The sequence below is a fragment of the Ochotona curzoniae genome, unplaced genomic scaffold (assembly GCF_017591425.1).
Source record: "Ochotona curzoniae isolate NIBS_2020 unplaced genomic scaffold, NIBS_Ocur_1.0 patch423, whole genome shotgun sequence".
NCBI lineage: Eukaryota > Metazoa > Chordata > Mammalia > Lagomorpha > Ochotonidae > Ochotona > Ochotona curzoniae.
This window is the reverse complement of record NW_024466999.1, coordinates 244,792-255,687: the sequence shown is the minus strand read 5'-3', so window position 1 is coordinate 255,687 and position 10,896 is coordinate 244,792. Positions and strand designations below refer to the sequence as shown.

General features: G+C 52.4%; 1 protein-coding gene across 1 annotated transcript in view; it reads left to right on the top strand.

Annotated features, from left to right (window-relative positions):
* The first annotated feature begins 9,249 nt into the window (after window positions 1–9,249).
* The window catches only part of LOC121167745 (transcriptional repressor CTCF-like), a 50,207-nt gene continuing 48,560 nt past the window's right edge, over window positions 9,250–10,896 (top strand). The window contains exon 1 of the mRNA XM_040997323.1: window positions 9,250–9,285. The gene's annotated coding sequence lies outside the window, so the exon portion shown is untranslated. The remainder of the gene's footprint in view (window positions 9,286–10,896) is intronic.

Here is a 10,896-nt window from a genome sequence, read left to right as displayed (position 1 = left end):
GGAGGCAGGCTGGCAGCCCTCAGCACGTTGGCACAATGTCTGCAACTATGAAGGTGGGAGAGGGCTTGTGGGCCAAGAAGGCAAACAAGTGGGAGGCCAAGCCCACCCCCAAAGCCAGCTGCAGCTTGGGCTTGCTTTGTCAGGCACTGTACTCCCAGCACCCCCGGCCCAGGAGCCCCACAGAGGGCCCCTGGAAGGACAGGACTGTCCACTTGGATCAAGAGTACCCTGTGCAATGGGAAAAGGACATGGGTGGCTGACCAGGTCCTGGCAGGTGCAGCTGGAGAGACTGGGCCAGCAGAACTGATAGCTTAATCCTCGAGAGAGGGCAAGGCCCCACCCCCAGCAAAAAATGGGGGAAGGGAAGTGAAGGGGGCAACGGAAATGTCATCGCAGCTGGGAGCGGGGCCTGGTATCAACTGGGGCTGGTTTGGGTCAGGACCATAACTGCTTTGCAGGGAGGAGCCTGAGGCCAGAGCCTGGTAGTTAGCTCTAACCAAGGATGGGTGTGATGCTAAGACTGGCAGGCAGGATCAAGGCACAGTGAACACTTCCAGGGAAAGAACAGTCAAGACCAAAAAAAAGGGCCTGGCCTGTTAAGCCCACCTGCTCAAGCTTTCCCAGTAGTGACTGCAGTCAAGCTGGCTGGCCTCCTCTGTCTAGGCCCTGCCCCAGCTCTGTGAGGGGATGGAGGGCAGGGAGAACTCACCCTCACCCCATGTATACCCTTCCTGAGCCCACAGCTTCCTGGCCTGTGGTCATGCAGCTTTGGGGAGCCTACTGTCCTAGGTGATGGGGGCATGAGCTGTAGGGAATCAAAAGTGCCAAGGAATACGTCTAGTGGCCTATGCCAACCTCTGCAAGGGGACAGAGTGGGTGTCCGTGTCCTGTGACACACAGGCAAGTGTCCTGCTGGTCCCTTAAGGCCACAGTTGTCCTTGGGCCGTGACTTTGCCTGCAGGACACTGAAGTACGCGAACAGTCAAGCTGAAGTGGTCCAGGATGTGCTTTATTTTGCGGTACCCCCGGGAGCCGCCTCCCGTTCCCCACTGTCCTGTGCCCTCTTCTGACCTTACCTTTCTCCGTCTCCTACGTCTGTTCCTTGCGGATTCAAAGCTGCAGAGAACCAAAAAAAGAAGAGAGAGAAAGGCATGTTTGTGAAGGCACAGGAGCAGATGGGTTGGTGCGTGGGAAGAGGACTGCTGCTCAGTTGCCCACGGAGTGGGGGTGCCTTCCTTGTGTGTCTCCATGCCTGCTGTGTGGGTACAGTTTGCTGAACCACAGGCATATGACATGCTCCCTCCTCCCCCTTCCCTCCCCAGTTAGCCCTGGAATATTCCGTAAAGGCTGTCTCTCCCCCATGGATAGAAGGTTCTGGGCTTGGCTGCTTGGCCCAGCTTTTCTGGGTGACACTGGAGGGTGAGCTTGGGAAGGACTCCAGTGCCGCCTTTGCACTGCTATGGAGGCACCGTCTATCCTTTAGAAAATGACGCCATTCTTGGTAAGGGGCTAAGGGGAAAGCACTGTGGTGCAGCAGGTTAAACCACAGTTCAGGGTACCTGCAGCTCGTGCTAGTGCACTGGCTCCAGGCATGGCGGGCTTGCCAAAACACGGGGGAGGCAGCAGATGATCACCTAAGTACTTGGGTTCTTGCCATCCACAGGGTTCCTGATTCCCGGCCTGCACCTGGCCCAGCCCTGGCTGGTGTCAGCTTTTGGGGAGTAAGCCAATGGATAGAAGATTCTGTCCGTCCTTTGTCACTCTAACTTCAAATAAATATATAAATAATAATAATAATAATAATAAAGCAGCTCACTGGCCTGAGGGAAAAGGCTTCCGGATTCACAGCTGTGATAATTATTATTTTTTTAAGATTCATTTATTTTTATTGCAAAGTCAGATATACAGAGAGAAAGAGGAAGATCGTCTGTTGATTCACACCCTGAGTGACCGCAATGGCTGGCACTGCACCGATCCGAAGCCAGGAGCCAGGAACTTCCTCCAGGTCTCCCACGTGGGTTCAAGGCCTTGGGCCATCATTGACTGCTTTGTCAGGCCACAAGCAGGAAGCTGGATGGGAAGCAGGATCCCTGGGATCAGAACCGGCTCCCATATGGGATCCTGGCATGTACAAGGCAGGGACTTCAGCTACTAGGCTACCATGCCAGGGCCCAAAATAAATACATCTTAAAACAACAACAACAAAAAACCAAAAACTTCTGTTCTCTTTGCAAGTGCCTGGATTTTCCATTTTTAAAGCCCTTCCTTTGGGGTAGGGCAATAGTATGTCTACCTGTTTTAGCAACAGAACTCTTACTTGACGATCATAGTCACACACAGCTTGTACAAATGTCAGGCAGCAGGGAGGCCTGGAGAGCATCTTCTGGGTTTCCCAACTGGGTATTGGGGCAAAGCCTTTAGCAGGGAGCTGGACTGGCAGTGAAGCCGCTAGGGCTTGAACTGACACATATGGGATGCTGGTGCTGCAGGCAGTGGCTTAGCCTACGTGCCATGGCGCTGGCTCAGTCCTTTACATTTTTGAGATCAATCATTTGAGAGGTGAGGTGTAAACACACACACATTCATAAACTCCCATATGACTCTGAAGAAGGCAGATATTAATAAGGAAAAAAAATCCTGTGGTCTGTAAGTCTTTAAAATACTAGGAGAAAATAGCTGGCCTTGGCAGTTGATGTTGGCCGGCAGTGAGAGCTTTCCAAATGTCTATGAGGTCCTGCATCTCTCCTCAGCCTGGTCTCTGGTGTGGGATGACTGGCTGCCAAACACCCTTGTGCACGATACGCCCTTGGTCACACTCTTCACCTCCCATGCCGGTGCCTCCCTCGTGAATGCCCTTTTAACCCTTCAGAGGCAACTGAGATGGTATGCTCTCAGAGAACGATTTGCTTCTTTATCTGTGAGCTCACTCCTTCCTGTTATACCAATTATCATTTTACTTTTTTTTTTTTTTTTTGTGGGGAGAGGTCTGGTTGTTTTTAACCAACTTCACAAGCAAAATCCTGAATTCAAAGGCAGGAAAACACATCTCGAATCATCTTTGGATATCTAGGGCCTGGTCTGGGGGACTGCACACAGTAGGTGGGCAAAGTTTACTCAACTAAATCACATTTCACACATATATCTCCAATACTTTCAACAGGAGTGTTCATTTGTAACTTAGGCCTTCCCCCAAAAGTGTGCAGGAAGATTCTTGCCCATTGTTACTTTAAAAATCAACACACTTTCCCTTTGCTTATTCTCTTGCTTAAAAGGTTACCAAACAGTGTTGGGGAACACCAGTAGTCACTGGGATCTTTATATGGGGCAGCACGTGGAGCCAAGGAAGATCTTGGAAACACAAATGTTCTGAGAATCACAGCACAAAATATGCCTTTCCCAGGAAAAAAAAAAAAAAGCTCCTGCTGAGGGGATGATCTCCTCAGGAACTTTACTGACTCTATTCATGATTCTAAAAGGATAAAAATAAAATAATAAAATAAAAAGATCATGTCTATCACAAGGCAAGAGTTGGGAGTGCAGACACCTAACGGGAAGCACTAAAATAGTCATCACAGTTGATATTTGTTCTTGAGCTAGAACTATCCCACAGGCTTTCCCTGCATTTTCTGGTTTAATCCTTTCCATTGTGTCAGGAACAATTATCATCTCATCTTACGGAGGAGCAATCTCTAGCTGGATTGTTACTAATTCATCTGAGATCACACAGCTAATCAGAAGCCGAGACAAGATCTGAAACCAGGACAATCTGATTCCAACAGCCCGAGGATGAGATGAAACGCGAAGTTATATAACTAACACCTCTTCATCTAATTAACTGTTCATCAAGAACCTTCTAGTATCTTGGTGTCCCAGGAATACTCCCCCTTAGGGCAGCCACATCCTTTGGCCAGCAGGAAGGCACTGGTTCCCTTGCCAGCTAATAAAGCAGCACTCCGCCTTGCTGACAAGCTCTGGTGCACCTGGCAAGCTCCCAAGGAAGACGTTCACTCTCAGGATAGAGACCCCACTGGGATTCTGGTCACACCTGTGCGGTTGTCGTCCAGATCTGAATGTGATGACTTTGCTGCCATGGGGTAAGCCGACCACCTCTTGCTCATAATACCCTCAACATTCCTCTGGACCATAAACCCAGGGCATGTTCCCTAGGAGGAACTCTTGCTCACAGCCTTAAAAATGAGGAGGTATGCTTGTAACCTTTCTGCCTTGCCAACACTAAATGCAGGCATATTTTTAGTTTGTTCCACCTCTTGGGATAATGATCAAAAAGCTACCATTTATTTATCATCTAGTTGGTCCCCAGTTATAGGTGGGATTGTCTGTGTTACAACTCCAGGAAGCAAACTTGCTGTTCTTTAAAATAAATAAATAAATACATATTATTAGAAACTTAAATTTACAGAGTGGCCACAGTGCAGCTTCTTCCGGGTCTCCCATGTGGATACAGGGTCTAAAACTTTGGGCTGTCCTCTACTGTTTTCCCAGGGCACAAGCAGGGAGCTGGGCAGCCATATGGGATCCCAAAGCATGCAAAGATTCACTCACTGAACATTCATGCCAGGCCTACTAAACCTGCCATTTTTAACAGCCTAGTGTCACACACACACTCTCCTGGTGTTACACTTCCCTCTCAGCTCGTTTCTTTCCAGCCTGAAACATTCCATCCTTTTCATTTGGCTTTCTATTCTTTGGCCCCCGGAGAGAATTCCATGAAGTAGGACACATCATGATTTCCTATAAAGAGAAGAATATGCTTCCTTTTGTTCCTTTAAATCCTCAGCTTTCCTCTGTCTAGTGTGAGAGGCACATGGCACCGTCCTTGTCTTAAGAAAACAGACTAAGGGGGTCATATGGATGCCATTCCTAGCTTCTAACTGATGTATTGGAGTTCATCTGCTGTGACTATAGCTGAGGTTTTCTTTCTAAAGACACTACCTTGGGGCCTGGCGCAATGACTCAGTGGCTAAATCCTTGCTTTGCACAAGCTGAGATCTTATATGGGTATTGATTCATGTCGCAGCTGCTCCACTTCCCATCCAGCTTCCTGCTTGTGGTCTGGGAAAGCAGCTGAAGATGGCCCAAACCCTTGGGACTCAGAACCCGCACGGGAACCTGGAGGAAGTTCCTGGCTCCTGACTTTGGATCAGGTCAGGTCCAGCCGTTGTGGCCACTGGGGAGTGAACCAGTGGATGGAGACCTTTCCCTCTGGCTCCTCTCCAAAAATCTGATCTATCTTTCCAATAAAAATCAATCAATCAAACAAAAAAAAAAACCCACTTAGATGGAGATACCTCAAAAATTCACAGAAAAATAAATTTAAATGTACTCATTTTGGTGTAAAAGCTTATCAAAATATATGCACAATTCATATCATGAAAAAAACTGTGGTCCACAGAGTTTTTTTTTTAGTATTCCCCCCAAAAAATGCACATTTTCAATACCATTTTCTGTTAACTTTAAGTCCCTCATATCTGCCCACACTATACACTACGACTTTAAAAAATTTTTTTTAAAGATTTATTTTTTTTCTTGGAAAGCCAGATTTAGAGAGAGAAAGATTTTCCATCTGTTGGTTCACTGCCCAAGCTGCTGCAATGGCCGGTGCTGAGCCAATCTGAAGCCAGGAGTCTGCAGCTTCTTCTGGGTCTCCCATGTTGATGCAAGATCCCAAGTCTTTGGACCATCCTTGACTGCCTTCCCAGCACACAAGCAGGGAGCAGGATGGGAAATGGAGCATCAGGGATACAAACCAGCGCCATATGAGATCCTGCTGCATGCAAGGCAAGGACTTTAGCCACGAGGCTGCAGTGTTTGGGCCCTTGAAAATGATCTTGTAGGGTCTAGCATGATAGCACAGCAGCTAAAGTTCTTTGAATGCACCAGGAACCCATATGAGTGCCGGTTTTAATCCCGGTAGCCCAACTTCCCATCTAGCTCCCTGCATGTGGCCTAGAAAAGCAGTCGAGGATGGCCCAAAGCTTTGGGACCCTGCATCCATGTGGGAGACCCGGAAGAAGCTTCTAACTCTTGGCTTCAGATTGGTTTAGCTCCAGTCGTTGCAGCCGACTGGGGAGTGAACCATCAGAAGGAAGATCTTCCTCTCTGTCTTTCCTCCTCTTTGTATATCTGCCTTTCCAATAAAAAAAAAATCTTTAAAAAAATTTAATAAGGCTTTTTAAAAATATATTTATTTGGAAGTCACAGTTATAGTGAAAGATTTTCAATCATTGGTTCATTCCCCAGATGGTCACAATGGATAGGAGCCAGGAGCTTCATCAGAGTCTCTCAGTTGGGTGCCAAGTGTCCAAGGCTTTTGGCCATCCTTGACTGCTTTCATAGGCCACAAACAAGGAGCTGGATGGGAAGCGCAGCAGCCAGGACATGAACCAGTGCCCACATGAACAGGATCCCACAACGGGATCCTGGCATGTGCAAGTCGAGGATTTAGCCATTAGGCAATGGTGTCACACCCGGCACCCCTGTTCTTACTCCTAGTTAATCATACTTGTTTTCTTATATTCATGGGTCTCACGCTGATCTGGGTCAAGCAAGTCCTCTTTCCCCCGAATCACTCAGCTTTCTTTTTCAGGTACTCCCAGTGGTTTGTAAACATGCTCTTGAATCCATTCATCTTTTAGTATAATTAAAAATTTTTAAAAACTTGATTGACAGGAACTCACATGCACTGGTTCACTCCCCAGATGCCCTGTGTGGGTGGGGCTGGATTAGGTTAGAACAGTCCCTGTCTTGAGTGTGAGTAGCAGGAACACCAGCATGGGAGCCACGCCACTGCCTCCCAGGGTTTGTACACAGAAAGCTGGTGGTAGGAGGCAGATGCAGGCCTGATATGGGATGTGGGAATTGTAAACACAAGGCTTTACATCCATCCTCTCAGCCCCCCTCCCCACTTTTAAAATCTCTCCTGCCTTGACCCCACATCTTTCTATGCTTATTCCCGAACTGCTCTGCTTCACGCTCAGGCTGCTTTCCAGAGCCCCATCTGGGTTGTCTCTGTTTCCTTCCTTTCTTATCCAATCTCAGCCCCTTCTCCACAGCTCTGCAGCCCTGACTGACTCACATCAATCAAGCCAAGGTCACTTGAAGACATTCTCCAATGCTTTCCACGTTGGGCAATTCAGTAGCCGTAACTGTGGTCCAAGTTTATCATCTTTCGGCAGCAGTCAGACCATTATCCTATCTCTAAATGTTGGGATATTGTTAAGATTTCGTCTTAGAATTCCTATTTACTCTTTCCTCATCATAGGTTAGGAACTGACAGGCTACATGCGTAGTTTCATTGTCTCAGGCAGTTAAAAAACAAAAACATCTGCTTTATTTGCAATGTCTAAAAATCTGGATTTTAGGGACCAGCATTGTGGTGTGGTGGCTGAAGCCGTAGGCTGGCATTCATATAATCAGAAGCCCAGTGGTGCGCTTCTGAATCAGCTGTTAATGGCTTGAGAAAAGCAGCAGATGGTCCAAGTGAATGTGTCCTTGCCACACATGTAGGAGTCCCAGATGAAGCTCCTGGCTTCTGCCTGGCCCAGCCCAAGTTGCCAGAGACATGTGAAAAACTGTCTTTAACTTTCAAATAAATTAATCTCTAAAAATCTAATTATTTACATAAAAAAAAAGATTTGATTATTTCCAGGAATGAAACAAAGTATCTGTTAAAACTGGGCCAGCATGGGCCCAGTGTGGTAGCTTAGTGGCTAAAGTCCTTGTCTTGTATGTACCAGGATCCCATACAGACGCCAGTTCTAATCCCAGCGGCCCCATTTTCCATCCAGCTCCCTGCTTGTAGGCTGGGAAAGCAGTCGAGGACGGTTCAAAGCCTTCGGACCCTGCACCCGTGTGGGAGACACGGAAGAAGCTCCGGGCTCCTGGCTTCAGATCAGCTCAGGCCTGGCTGTTGTGGCCACTTGGGGAGTGCATCAACGGATGGAAGATCTTCCTCTCTCCTCCTCTCTGTATATTTCTGACTTTCCAATTAAAAAAAAAAAGCACTGGGCTGCTCCCTAGGCGCTGCCTGAGGGGGGTTGGGGATACAGTCTTGAGTCATATTCCATGTAGCACCAAACGGCATCCTCCTGAAGCCACGGGAACATTCTGCAGCCAACCCTGTCCACTTTCCTGCGAGATGTGTAAGGGTGCGCAGCTGGCCTCCTGGGGACGGGGAGAGGCCGAAAGGAATGCAGCTACAGAGCACAGCTCTCCGGCCAAGAGGAGAAACGCGCGAAAGTACAGACTTAGATCGCGTCAAGTACAGTCCTTAAAGGCAAAAAGAAGACTGCTGCTGGTTCAAAAAGCATCGAGTCTGGTGTTTGGCTGTCTCTCCAGGCAGAAGCGGCTTGGGGAACACCTTCCCCCGCCCCGCCCAAGAAACTGGCCTTCTCCCTCCCTGTAGGGCAGAGAGATCACCCCACGCCGCTGGGCAAGGACAGCCTTTTCGCCGCCGCTCCTGGGCGCTGGACTGTGTGTCCGGAGAGCTCAGGAGAGCGCCGGGCCTCAGCCGGCCTTCCCCCTTGGCGGGCGGCTGAGCTCAGCTCCGAAGGAGGATCGGGCCCGCCTAGGGTGGAGACTAGGCGGGGCCGGGCCCAGAGGCCGCCGGGGGCCCCCACGGCTTGGTTCCCGCGCGCGCGCGCTTCCTCCAGCCACCACCCCCCCGCAAGGCTTCCCCAACCCTTTACGAGAGCGAGGGACCTCGGAGGCAGCGGCCAGAAAAACCAGGTCAAGCAGCCTAGGATCCGGGCCCGCCCAGCGGCGGCGGCCTCCGCCCAGGAAGCCCCACCCAGGCCGCGCCGCCAGCGCCCGGGCGCTCGCAGAGCCCACGCGCGAGCGGGCGAGGGCGCGGAAGGGCGCGTGCGGCGTGACGACGCGACTCGCAGCGCGCCCCGTGACGCCATCGCGCCCGCTTTTGAAAGTTGGCGCCCGGGGCCGCCTCCCATGCTGCCCCGCGCCAACCCCTCCCCTCACCTTTCCTCCCCCCGCCCTCCACTCGCCGCCCGGCCGGCCCCCCTCCCTCCCCGTCCCTTCCCTTATCAGCACCCGCGGCCCCGGCAGCGCCGACGCAGGCGCACTGCACCGCGCCGCCGCCATTTTGTGTCCGAGCCTGTGGAGCGATTAAACCGTGCGCGGAGCTGCTTGTTTGGCGGCAGCGGCGGCGGCGGTGAGCCGGGGCGGGCGCGCGGAGCTGGCCGGGGACGCCGGGTGGCCGGAGCGGTGGAGCGGCGGCGGAGCGGGCGCTGCGGGGGGTGTGGCGCGAAGGTAAGGGGGCCCGGGGTGGAGGAGGTTTCGCGGGCCGCCTCTAGGTGTCACGATGGGGCCGCTCCGGTCGGCGCTGGCTGCAGCCCGGCGCCAGCGCCGCCGCCGGGGGGTGTTTGTCTCCCTCTACCGTCCCTGCTGCGGCGCGGCCGCCGCCATTGCCCGTCGCCGCCGACGCCGCGGCGCGGCCGCTCCCCTCCTACCCCACCCGTCCGCTAGGCTTCCCTCTGGGCGGCGCGCTAGGCCTCAGGGCGGCGGCGACAACAGAGGCCCCGCGCGCCCCGGCGACTCCATTTTCCTTCCTTTGTCTCTGCCCTCGAGGCCGGTTCTTGGCCCGGGCGATCGCCCGGCCGCGGCCCGCCCTCTGCCCTCCTCCTCCCCTCCCGCGGCGGGTGGCCCCAAGCCCGAGCCGGCGATCTCCCTCGCCGGGGTTTCGGCGCCCGCCTGGCTCCGGGCGTCCGGCCGCAGCCGTCGCTGCGCCCAGCCGGCTTCCCGGGAGCCATGCGGGTGTCAGGCCGCGCCGAGGCGTCTCGGGCTGCCCGTCCTGCAGGTTTCCTCGAGCCCCGGAACCTACCCTGGCGCCCCGCGCGCGTCCCCAGCCGCTCGGCTGCTTGGCAGTGGCTCCCCATGCGCTCGTGGCCGCCGCTGGTCTCCGTCTCCGCCGAGTGGCGCAGGCGGCGCTGCTGCGGCTGCCAGCAGAGGGGGACCCCAGAGCTGCCGAGAGCTCCCTCTGCAAGGCTGGCTGAGCTGCTGGCGCCTCGGCGCCGCCGCCTGAGCGGGCGGGGGGACGCGCGCTCGCCGCCCCCGCCGGGCCCCGCTGCGCCCCCGAACTCGGCACCGGGGGCTTCTCGCCCAGCCAGACCAGAGCAGTCCACTATGGTGGGGCGGGGAAGACGCGAGTTTAGACATCGTGTCTTTTTTTTTTTTTTTTTTTCCCCTGCAGCCGGGCTTGGACTCCCCCAGCCCCTGTTTGGGCTAGCAGCCTGATTTTGTGCGCTCAGAGATCTCAAAGGGACCGAAACGTAGTTTCACTCTGAAGTGACGTGACAAACTCGTGGATTTCGAGACTGAGTTAGTTCGGGTGACCCTTGAGTTTGTCTCCCGCCTTGAAAACGTCCTGAAGCCAGCCTAGTACCTGATGCTCTGGGCTAGGCGAAGGCACTTCTGCCCCGGGATTGTGCAACCCGGTCTAAAACGCCAGTAGGTCAGAATGAATTTATTCTTGACTGTTAATTTACCCATACTCTGAAATATGAGGGCTGATGTTGTAATTGAATCCTGGGTCACTCGCTGCAGAAGGTTTATAAATATCTATGCCTAATGTAACTGCTCTTCAGTGGCGGACTTCCTGTAGCCCTGAGTTCAGCAGTAAGTAAACATTCGCATACATAGCCTTCACACTTCTCTTTGAGTTCAGGTCGACTAGGAAAGTTAAAATTCCACCTTCTCCCTCAGGCGGGGAAAGAAGTTAAGCCTGGCATCTATTTACTGTGCTTAAATCATCTTACATCATTAAAAAGCTTCCTTGATTGAGTTGCTAGAATTTTCTTTTTGCTTTTCCCTTAAATGTGCTAGTGCCTTAATATAGAACTTTGCATCACTTAATGTAAATCA